The following is a 12,962-nucleotide window of genomic DNA, read 5'->3' as shown; positions in this document are numbered from 1 at the left end:
CTGATTATTACCTGAAAGTGTCATCAAGATTGGGTGAAAAAATGTGTGCTGAAATTTCAGGAAACTCGTAGTTTTTTGGAAGCTTGGCAACCCCTTTCCATGAAAGTGATTTGCGCCAGTCTCTGCTTATGGCTACATCAATAGGAAACAAACCATAGAGATAGAACTTGGAACTACTTTATTGTGTCAAGTTTCAAAGAGCTAGCACAAACTGTGTTTGATTTAGTGTTCCAACTACATGTATCCATATAGGAGAAAACAGAGTGAAACCTAAAAATTAAAACTGTTACTCCCAACGAACGGTTTAAACTAGAAGAACGAAATTTGGTGAGTCAAGTGGGATTGGGGTACTGATCATTACCTGAAAGTGTCATCAAGATTGGGTGAAAAAATGTGTGCTCAGATTTCGGGAAACTTGTAGTTTTTTGGATGCTTGGGAACCCCTTTCCTTGAAAGTGATTTGTGCCAGTCTCTGCTTAGGGCTACATCAATGGGAAACAAACCATAAGATAGAACTTGGAACTACTTGATTGTGTCAAGATTCAAAGAGCTAGCACAAACCGTGTTTGATTTAGAGTTCCAATTACATATATTGATATAGGAGAAAACAGTGTGAAACCTAAAAATTAAAACTGTTACTGCCAACGAACGGTTTAACCTTGAAGAACGAAATTTGGTGAGCCAAATGGGATTGGGGTACTGATCATTACCTGAAAGTGTCATCAATATAGGGTGAAAAAATGTGTGCTGAGATTTCAGGAAACTCGTAGTTTTTTGGAAGCTTGGCAACCCCTTTCCATGAAAGTGATTTGCGCCAGTCTCTGCTTAGGGCTACATCAATAGGAAACAAACCATAGAGATAGAACTAGGAACTACTTGATTGTGTCAAGTTTCAAACAGCTAGCACAAACTGTGTTTGATTTAGAGTTCCAACTACGTGTATCCATATAGGAGAAAACAGAGTGAAACCTAAAAATTAAAACTGTTACTGCCAACGTACGGTTTAACCTAGAAGAACGAAATTTGGTGAGACAAGTGGGATTGGGGTACTGATCATTACCTGAAAGTGTCATCAAGATTGGGTGAAAAAATGTGTGCTCAGACTTCAGGAAACTCGTAGTTTTTTGGAAGCTTGGCAACCCCTTTCCATGAAAGTGATTTGCGCCAGTCTTTGCTTAGGGCTACATAAATAGGAAACCAAACATAGAGATAGAACTTGGAACTACTTTATTGTGCCAAGTTTCAAAGAGCTAGCACAAACCGTATTTGAGTTAGAGTTCCAACTACATGTATCCATATAGGAGAAAACAGAGTGAAACCTAAAAATTAAAACTGTTACTGCCAAAGAACGGTTTAACCTAGAAGAACGAAATTTGGTGAGTCAAGTGGGATTGGTGTACTGATCATTACCTGAAAGTGTCATCAAGATTGGGTGAAAAAATGTGTGCTGAATTTTCAGGAAACTCGCAGATTTTTGGAAGCTTGGCAACCCCTTTCCATGAAAGTGATTTGTGCCAGTCTCTGCTTAGGGCTACATCAATAGGAAAGCAACCATAGAGATAGAACGTGGAACTTCTTTATTGTGCCAAGTTTCAAAGAGCTAGCACAAACCGTGTTTGATTTAGAGTTCCAACTACATGTATCCATATAGGAGAAAACAGAGTGAAACCTAAAAATTAAAACTGTTACTGCCAACGAACGGCTTAACCTAGAAGAACGAAATTTGGTGAGTCAAGTGGGATTGGTGTACTGATCATTACCTGAAAGTGTCATCAAGATTGGGTGAAAAAATGTGTGCTTAAATTTCAGGAAACTCGTAGATTTTTGGAAGCTTGGCAACCCCTTTCCATGAAAGTGATTTGCGCCAGTCTCTGCTTAGGGCTACATCAATAGGAAACAAACCATAGAGATAGAACTTGGAACTACTTGATTGTGTCAAGTTTCAAAGAGCTAGCACAAACTGTGTTTGATTTAGAGTTCCAACTACATGTATCCGTATAGGAGAAAACAGAGTGAAACCTAAAAATTTAAACTGTTACTGCCAACGAACGGTTTAACCTAGAAGAACGAAATTTGGTGAGTCAAGTGGGATTGGTGTACTGATTATTACCTGAAAGTGTCATCAAGATTGGGTGAAAAAATGTGTGCTGAAATTTCAGGAAACTCGTAGATTTTTGGAAGCTTGGCAACCCGTTTCCATGAAAGTGATTTGCGCCAGTCTCTGCTAAGGACTACATCAATAGGAAACAAACCATAGAGATAGAACTTGGAACTACTTGATTGTGTCAAGTTTCAAAGAGCTAGCACAAACTGTGTTTGATTTAGAGTTCCAACTACATGTATCCATATAGGAGAAAACAGAGTGAAACCTAAAAATTAAAACTGTTACTGCCAACGTACGGTTTAACCTAGAAGAACGAAATTTGGTGAGCCAAGTGGGATTGGGGTACTGATCATTACCTGAAAGTGTCATCAAGATTGGGTGAAAAAATGTGTGCTCAGATTTCGGGAAACTTGTAGTTTTTTTGATGCTTGGGAACCCCTTTTCTTGAAAGTGATTTGTGCCAGTCTCTGGTTAGGGCTACCTCAATGGAAAACAAACCATAAGATAGAACTTGGAACTACTTGATTGTGTCAAGATTCAAAGAGCTAGCACAAACCGTGTTTGATTTAGAGTTCCAACTACATATATTGATATAGGAGAAAACAGTGTGAAACCTAAAAATTAAAACTGTTACTGCCAACGAACGGTTTAACCTTGAAGAACGAAATTTGGTGAGCCAAATGGGATTGGGGTACTGATCATTACCTGAAAGTGTCATCAATATAGGGTGAACAAATGTGTGCTGAGATTTCAGGAAACTCGTAGTTTTTTGGAAGCTTGGCAACCCCTTTCCATGAAAGTGATTTGCGCCAGTCTCTGCTTAGGGCTACATCAATAGGAAACAAACCATAGAGATAGAACTAGGAACTACTTGATTGTGTCAAGTTTCAAACAGCTAGCACAAACTGTGTTTGATTTAGAGTTCCAACTACATGTATCCATATAGGAGAAAACAGAGTGAAACCTAAAAATTTAAACTGTTACTGCCAACGAACGGTTTAACCTAGAAGAACGAAATTTGGTGAGTCAAGTGGGATTGGTGTACTGATTATTACCTGAAAGTGTCATCAAGATTGGGTGAAAAAATGTGTGCTGAGATTTCAGGAAACTCGTAGTTTTTTGGAAGCTTGGCAACCCCTTTCCATGAAAGTGATTTGCGCCAGTCTCGGCTTAGGGCTACATCAATAGGAAACAAACCATATAGATAGAACTTGGAACTATTTTATTGTGTCAAGTTTCAAAGAGCTAGCACAAACTGTGTTTGATTTAGAGTTCCAACTACATGTATCCATATAGGAGAAAACAGAGTGAAACCTAAAAATTAAAACTGTTACTGCCAACGTACGGTTTAACCTAGAAGAACGAAATTTGGTGAGCCAAGTGGGATTGGGGTACTGATCATTACCTGAAAGTGTCATCAATATTGGGTGAAAAAATGTGTGCTCAGATTTCGGGAAACTCGTAGTTTTTTGGATGCTTGGGAACCCCTTTCCTTGAAAGTGATTTGTGCCAGTCTCTGCTTAGGGCTACATCAATGGGAAACAAACCATAAGATAGAACTTGGAACTACTTGATTGTGTCAAGATTCAAAGAGCTAGCACAAACCGTGTTTGATTTAGAGTTCCAAATACATGTATCCATATAGGAGAAAACAGAGTGAAACCTAAAAATTAAAACTGATACTGCCAACGAACGGCTTAACCTAGAAGAACGAAATTCGGTGAATCAAGTGGGATTGGTGTACTGATCATTACCTGAAAGTGTCATCAAGATTGGGTGAAAAAATGTGTGCTTAAATTTCTGGAAACTCGTAGATAATTGGAAGCTTGGCAACCCCTTTCCATGAAAGTGATTTGCGCCAGTCTCTGCATAGGGCTACATCAATAGGAAACAAACCATATAGATAGAACTTGGAAGTACTTGATTGTATCAAGTTTGAAAGAGCTAGCACAAACTGTGTTTGATTTAGAGTTCCAACTACATGTATCCATATAGGAGAAAACAGAGTGAAACCTAAAAATTAAAACTGTTACTGCCAACGTACGGTTGAACCTAGAAGAACGAAATTTGGTGAGTCAAGTGGGATTGGTGTACTGATTATTACCTGAAAGTGTCATCAAGATTCGGTGAAAAAATGTGTGCTGAGATTTCAGGAAACTCGTAGTTTTTTGGAAGCTTGGCAACCCCTTTCCATGAAAGTGATTTGCGCCAGTATCTGCTTAGGGCTAATCAATAGGAAAGCAACCATAGAGATAGAACTTGGAACTACTTTATTGTGTCAAGTTTCAAAGAGCTAGCACAAACTGTGTTTGATTTAGAGTTCCAACTACATGTATCCATATAGGAGAAAACAGAGTGAAACCTAAAAATTAAAACTTATACTGCCAACGAACGGCTTAACCTAGAAGAACGAAATTTGGTGAGTCAAGAGGGATTGCTGTACTGATCATTACCTGAAAGTGTCATCAAGATTGGGTGAAAAAATGTGTGCTGAAATTTCAGGAAACTCGTAGATTTTTGGAAGCTTGGCAACCCCTTTCCATGAAAGTGATTTGCGCCAGTCTCTGCTTAGGGCTACATCAATAGGAAACAAACCATAGAGATAGAACTTGGAACTACTTGATTGTGTCAAGTTTCAAAGAGCTAGCACAAACTGTGTTTGATTTAGAGTTCCAACTACATGTATCCATATAGGAGAAAACAGAGTGAAACCTAAAAATTAAAACTGTTACTGCCAACGAACGGTTTAACCTAGAAGAACGAAATTTGGTGAGTCAAGTGGGATTGGTGTACTGATTATTACCTGAAAGTGTCATCAAGATTGGGTGAAAAAATGTGTGCTCAGACTTCGGGAAACTCGTAGTTTTTTTGATGCTTGGGAACCCCTTTCCTTTAAAGTGATTTGTGCCAGTCTCTGCTTAGGGCTACATCAATAGGAAACAAACCATAGAGATAGAACTTGGAACTACTTTATTGTGTCAAGTTTCAAAGAGCTAGCACAAACTGTGTTTGATTTAGAGTTCCAACTACCTGTATCCATATAGGAGAAAACAGAGTGAAACCTAAAAATTAAAACTGTTACTCCCAACGAACGGTTTAACCTAGAAGAACGAAATTTGGTGAGTCAAGTGGGATTGCTGTACTGATCATTACCTGAAAGTGTCATCAAGATTGGATGAAAAATGTGTGCTGAAATTTCAGGAAACTCGTAGATTTTTGGAAGCTTGGCAACCCCTTTCCATGAAAGTGATTTGCGCCAGTCTCTGCTTAGGGCTACATCAATAGGAAACAAACCATAGAGATAGAACTTGGAACTACTTGATTGTGTCAAGTTTCAAAGAGCTAGCACAAACTGTGTTTGATTTAGAGTTCCAACTACATGTATCCATATAGGAGAAAACAGAGTGAAACCTAAAAATTAAAACTGTTACTGCCAACGTACGCTTTAACCTAGAAGAACGAAATTTGGTGAGCCAAGTGGGATTGGGGTCCTGATTATTACCTGAAAGTGTCATCAAGATTGGGTGAAAAAATGTGTGCTCAGACTTCGGGAAACTCGTAGTTTTTTGGATGCTTGGGAACCCCTTTCCTTGAAAGTGATTTGTGCCAGTCTCTGCTTAGGGCTACATCAATGGGAAACAAACCATAAGATAGAACTTGGAACTACTTGATTGTGTCAAGATTCAAAGAGCTAGCACAAACCGTGTTTGATTTAGAGTTCCAACTACATGTATCCCTATAGGAGAAAACAGAGTGAAACCTAAAAATTAAAACTGTTACTGCCAACGAACGGTTTAACCTGGAAGAACGAAATTTGGTAAGCCACATGGGATTGGGGTGCTGATCATTACCTGAAAGTGTCATCAATATAGGGTGAAAAAATGTGTGCTGAGATTTCAGGAAACTCGTAGTTTTTTGGAAGCTTGGCAACCCCTTTCCATGAAAGTGATTTGCGCCAGTCTCTGCTTAGGGCTACATCAATAGGAAACAAACCATAGAGATAGAACTTGGAACTACTTGATTGTGTCAAGTTTCAAAGAGCTAACACAAACTGTGTTTGATTTAGAGTTCCAACTACATGTATCCATATAGGAGAAAACAGAGTGAAACCTAAAAATTAAAACTGTTACTGCAAACGTACGGTTTAACCTAGAAGAACAAAATTTGGTGAGCCAAGTGGGATTGGGCTACTGATTATTACCTGAAAGTGTCATCAATATTGGGTGAAAAAATGTGTGCTCAGATTTCGGGAAACTCGTAGTTTTTTGGATGCTTGGGAACCCCTTTCCTTGAAAGTGATTTGTGCCAGTCTCTGCTTAGGGCTACATCAATGGGAAACAAACCATAAGATAGAACGTGGAACTACTTGATTGTGTCAAGATTCAAAGAGCTAGCACAAACCGTGTTTGATTTAGCGTTCCAAATACATATATTGATATAGGAGAAAACAGAGTGAAACCTAAAAATTAAAACTGTTACTGCCAACGAACGGTTTAACCTAAAAGAACGAAATTTGGTGTGCCAAATGGGATTGGGGTACTGATCATTACCTGATAGTGTCATCAATATAGGGTGAAAAAATGTGTGCTGAGATTTCAGGAAACTCGTAGTTTTTTGGAAGCTTGGCAACCCCTTTCCATGAAAGTGATTTGCGCCAGTCTCTGCTTAGGGCTACATCAATAGGAAACAAACCATAGAGATAGAACTTGGAACAACTTGATTGTGTCAAGTTTCAAAGAGCTAGCACAAACTGTGTTTGATTTAGAGTTCCAACTACATGTATCCATATAGGAGAAAACAGAGTGAAACCTAAAAATTAAAACTGTTACTGCCAACGTACGGTTGAACCTAGAAGAACGAAATTTGGTGAGCCAAGTGGGGTTGGGGTACAGATCATTACCTGAAAGTGTCATCAAGATTGGGTGAAAAAATGTGTGCTCAGATTTTACGAAACTCGTAGTTTTTTGGAAGCTTGGCAACTCCTTTCAATGAAAGTGATTTGCGCCAGTCTCTGCTTAGGGCTAATCAATAGGAAACCAACCATAGAGATAGAACGTGGAACTACTTTATTGTGCCAAGTTTCAAAGAGCTAGCACAAACCGTGTTTGATTTAGAGTTCCAACTACATGTATCCATATAGGAGAAAACAGAGTGAAACCTAAAAATTAAAACTGTTACTGCCAACGAACGGCTTAACCTAGAAGAACGAAATTTGGTGAGTCAAGTGGGATTGGTGTACTGATCATTACCTGAAAGTGTCATAAAGATTGGGTGAAAAAATGTGTGCTTAAATTTCTGGAAACTCGTAGATTTTTGGAAGCTTGGCAACCCCTTTCCATGAAAGTGATTTGCGCCAGTCTCTGCATAGGGCTACATCAATAGGAAACAAACCATAGAGATAGAACTTGGAAGTACTTGATTGTATCAAGTTTGAAAGAGCTAGCACAAACTGTGTTTGATTTAGAGTTCCAACTACATGTATCCATATAGGAGAAAACAGAGTGAAACCTAAAAATTTAAACTGTTACTGCCAACGAACGGTTTAACCTAGAAGAACGAAATTAGGTGAGTCAAGTGGGATTGGTGTACTGATTATTACCTGAAAGTGTCATCAAGATTGGGTGAAAAAATGTGTGCTGAGATTTCAGGAAACTCGTAGTTTTTTGGAAGCTTGGCAACCCCTTTCCATGAAAGTGATTTGCGCCAGTCTCTGCTTAGGGCTACATCAATAGGAAACAAACCATAGAGATAGAACTTGGAACTACTTTATTGTGTCAAGTTTCAAAGAGCTAGCACAAACTGTGTTTGATTTAGAGTTCCAACTACATGTATCCATATAGGAGAAAACAGAGTGAAACCTAAAAATTAAAACTGTTACTCCCAACGAACGGTTTAACCTAGAAGAACGAAATTTGGTGAGCCAAATGGGATTGGGGTACTGATCATTACCTGAAAGTGTCATCAATATAGGGTGAAAAAATGTGTGCTGAGATTTCAGGAAACTCGTAGGTTTTTGGAAGCTTGGCAACCCCTTTCCATGAAAGTGATTTGCGCCAGTCTCTGCTTAGGGCTACATCAATAGGAAACAAACCATAGAGATAGAACATGGAACAACTTGATTGTGTCAAGTTTCAAAGAGCTAGCACAAAATGTGTTTGATTTAGAGTTCCAACTACATGTATCCATATAGGAGAAAACAGAGTGAAACCTAAAAATTAAAACTGTTACTGCCAACGTACGGTTTAACCTAGAAGAACGAAATTAGGTGAGACAAGTGGGATTGGGGTACTGATCATTACCTGAAAGAGTCATCAAGATTGGGTGAAAAAATGTGTGCTCAGATTTCAGGAAACTCGTAGTTTTTTGGAAGCTTGGCAACCCCTTTCCATGAAAGTGATTTGCGCCAGTCTTTGCTTAGGGCTACATAAATAGGAAACCAAACATAGAGATAGAACTTGGAACTACTTTATTGTGCCAAGTTTCAAAGAGCTAGCACAAACCGTGTTTGAGTTAGAGTTCCAACTACATGTATCCATATAGGAGAAAACAGAGTGAAACCTAAAAATTAAAACTGTTACTGCCAAAGAACGGTTTAACCTAGAAGAACGAAATTTGGTGAGTCAAGTGGGATTGGTGTACTGATCATTACCTGAAAGTGTCATCAAGATTGGGTGAAAAAATGTGTGCTGAATTTTCAGGAAACTCGCAGATTTTTGGAAGCTTGGCAACCCCTTTCCATGAAAGTGATTTGTGCCAGTCTCTGCTTAGGGCTACATCAATAGGAAAGCAACCATAGAGATAGAACGTGGAACTTCTTTATTGTGCCAAGTTTCAAAGAGCTAGCACAAACCGTGTTTGATTTAGAGTTCCAACTACATGTATCCATATAGGAGAAAACAGAGTGAAACCTAAAAATTAAAACTGTTACTGCCAACGAACGGCTTAACCTAGAAGAACGAAATTTGGTGAGTCAAGTGGGATTGGTGTACTGATCATTACCTGAAAGTGTCATCAAGATTGGGTGAAAAAATGTGTGCTTAAATTTCAGGAAACTCGTAGATTTTTGGAAGCTTGGCAACCCCTTTCCATGAAAGTGATTTGCGCCAGTCTCTGCTTAGGGCTACATCAATAGGAAACAAACCATAGAGATAGAACTTGGAACTACTTGATTGTGTCAAGTTTCAAAGAGCTAGCACAAACTGTGTTTGATTTAGAGTTCCAACTACATGTATCCGTATAGGAGAAAACAGAGTGAAACCTAAAAATTTAAACTGTTACTGCCAACGAACGGTTTAACCTAGAAGAACGAAATTTGGTGAGTCAAGTGGGATTGGTGTACTGATTATTACCTGAAAGTGTCATCAAGATTGGGTGAAAAAATGTGTGCTGAAATTTCAGGAAACTCGTAGATTTTTGGAAGCTTGGCAACCCGTTTCCATGAAAGTGATTTGCGCCAGTCTCTGCTAAGGACTACATCAATAGGAAACAAACCATAGAGATAGAACTTGGAACTACTTGATTGTGTCAAGTTTCAAAGAGCTAGCACAAACTGTGTTTGATTTAGAGTTCCAACTACATGTATCCATATAGGAGAAAACAGAGTGAAACCTAAAAATTAAAACTGTTACTGCCAACGTACGGTTTAACCTAGAAGAACGAAATTTGGTGAGCCAAGTGGGATTGGGGTACTGATCATTACCTGAAAGTGTCATCAAGATTGGGTGAAAAAATGTGTGCTCAGATTTCGGGAAACTTGTAGTTTTTTTGATGCTTGGGAACCCCTTTTCTTGAAAGTGATTTGTGCCAGTCTCTGGTTAGGGCTACCTCAATGGAAAACAAACCATAAGATAGAACTTGGAACTACTTGATTGTGTCAAGATTCAAAGAGCTAGCACAAACCGTGTTTGATTTAGAGTTCCAACTACATATATTGATATAGGAGAAAACAGTGTGAAACCTAAAAATTAAAACTGTTACTGCCAACGAACGGTTTAACCTTGAAGAACGAAATTTGGTGAGCCAAATGGGATTGGGGTACTGATCATTACCTGAAAGTGTCATCAATATAGGGTGAACAAATGTGTGCTGAGATTTCAGGAAACTCGTAGTTTTTTGGAAGCTTGGCAACCCCTTTCCATGAAAGTGATTTGCGCCAGTCTCTGCTTAGGGCTACATCAATAGGAAACAAACCATAGAGATAGAACTAGGAACTACTTGATTGTGTCAAGTTTCAAACAGCTAGCACAAACTGTGTTTGATTTAGAGTTCCAACTACATGTATCCATATAGGAGAAAACAGAGTGAAACCTAAAAATTTAAACTGTTACTGCCAACGAACGGTTTAACCTAGAAGAACGAAATTTGGTGAGTCAAGTGGGATTGGTGTACTGATTATTACCTGAAAGTGTCATCAAGATTGGGTGAAAAAATGTGTGCTGAGATTTCAGGAAACTCGTAGTTTTTTGGAAGCTTGGCAACCCCTTTCCATGAAAGTGATTTGCGCCAGTCTCGGCTTAGGGCTACATCAATAGGAAACAAACCATATAGATAGAACTTGGAACTATTTTATTGTGTCAAGTTTCAAAGAGCTAGCACAAACTGTGTTTGATTTAGAGTTCCAACTACATGTATCCATATAGGAGAAAACAGAGTGAAACCTAAAAATTAAAACTGTTACTGCCAACGTACGGTTTAACCTAGAAGAACGAAATTTGGTGAGCCAAGTGGGATTGGGGTACTGATCATTACCTGAAAGTGTCATCAATATTGGGTGAAAAAATGTGTGCTCAGATTTCGGGAAACTCGTAGTTTTTTGGATGCTTGGGAACCCCTTTCCTTGAAAGTGATTTGTGCCAGTCTCTGCTTAGGGCTACATCAATGGGAAACAAACCATAAGATAGAACTTGGAACTACTTGATTGTGTCAAGATTCAAAGAGCTAGCACAAACCGTGTTTGATTTAGAGTTCCAAATACATGTATCCATATAGGAGAAAACAGAGTGAAACCTAAAAATTAAAACTGATACTGCCAACGAACGGCTTAACCTAGAAGAACGAAATTCGGTGAATCAAGTGGGATTGGTGTACTGATCATTACCTGAAAGTGTCATCAAGATTGGGTGAAAAAATGTGTGCTTAAATTTCTGGAAACTCGTAGATAATTGGAAGCTTGGCAACCCCTTTCCATGAAAGTGATTTGCGCCAGTCTCTGCATAGGGCTACATCAATAGGAAACAAACCATATAGATAGAACTTGGAAGTACTTGATTGTATCAAGTTTGAAAGAGCTAGCACAAACTGTGTTTGATTTAGAGTTCCAACTACATGTATCCATATAGGAGAAAACAGAGTGAAACCTAAAAATTAAAACTGTTACTGCCAACGTACGGTTGAACCTAGAAGAACGAAATTTGGTGAGTCAAGTGGGATTGGTGTACTGATTATTACCTGAAAGTGTCATCAAGATTCGGTGAAAAAATGTGTGCTGAGATTTCAGGAAACTCGTAGTTTTTTGGAAGCTTGGCAACCCCTTTCCATGAAAGTGATTTGCGCCAGTATCTGCTTAGGGCTAATCAATAGGAAAGCAACCATAGAGATAGAACTTGGAACTACTTTATTGTGTCAAGTTTCAAAGAGCTAGCACAAACTGTGTTTGATTTAGAGTTCCAACTACATGTATCCATATAGGAGAAAACAGAGTGAAACCTAAAAATTAAAACTTATACTGCCAACGAACGGCTTAACCTAGAAGAACGAAATTTGGTGAGTCAAGAGGGATTGCTGTACTGATCATTACCTGAAAGTGTCATCAAGATTGGGTGAAAAAATGTGTGCTGAAATTTCAGGAAACTCGTAGATTTTTGGAAGCTTGGCAACCCCTTTCCATGAAAGTGATTTGCGCCAGTCTCTGCTTAGGGCTACATCAATAGGAAACAAACCATAGAGATAGAACTTGGAACTACTTGATTGTGTCAAGTTTCAAAGAGCTAGCACAAACTGTGTTTGATTTAGAGTTCCAACTACATGTATCCATATAGGAGAAAACAGAGTGAAACCTAAAAATTAAAACTGTTACTGCCAACGAACGGTTTAACCTAGAAGAACGAAATTTGGTGAGTCAAGTGGGATTGGTGTACTGATTATTACCTGAAAGTGTCATCAAGATTGGGTGAAAAAATGTGTGCTCAGACTTCGGGAAACTCGTAGTTTTTTTGATGCTTGGGAACCCCTTTCCTTTAAAGTGATTTGTGCCAGTCTCTGCTTAGGGCTACATCAATAGGAAACAAACCATAGAGATAGAACTTGGAACTACTTTATTGTGTCAAGTTTCAAAGAGCTAGCACAAACTGTGTTTGATTTAGAGTTCCAACTACCTGTATCCATATAGGAGAAAACAGAGTGAAACCTAAAAATTAAAACTGTTACTCCCAACGAACGGTTTAACCTAGAAGAACGAAATTTGGTGAGTCAAGTGGGATTGCTGTACTGATCATTACCTGAAAGTGTCATCAAGATTGGATGAAAAATGTGTGCTGAAATTTCAGGAAACTCGTAGATTTTTGGAAGCTTGGCAACCCCTTTCCATGAAAGTGATTTGCGCCAGTCTCTGCTTAGGGCTACATCAATAGGAAACAAACCATAGAGATAGAACTTGGAACTACTTGATTGTGTCAAGTTTCAAAGAGCTAGCACAAACTGTGTTTGATTTAGAGTTCCAACTACATGTATCCATATAGGAGAAAACAGAGTGAAACCTAAAAATTAAAACTGTTACTGCCAACGTACGCTTTAACCTAGAAGAACGAAATTTGGTGAGCCAAGTGGGATTGGGGTCCTGATTATTACCTGAAAGTGTCAA

This window comes from Spermophilus citellus, assembly GCF_964194105.1.
Source record: "Spermophilus citellus genome assembly, chromosome: 7".
NCBI lineage: Eukaryota > Metazoa > Chordata > Mammalia > Rodentia > Sciuridae > Spermophilus > Spermophilus citellus.
This window is presented reverse-complemented; position numbering follows the sequence as displayed.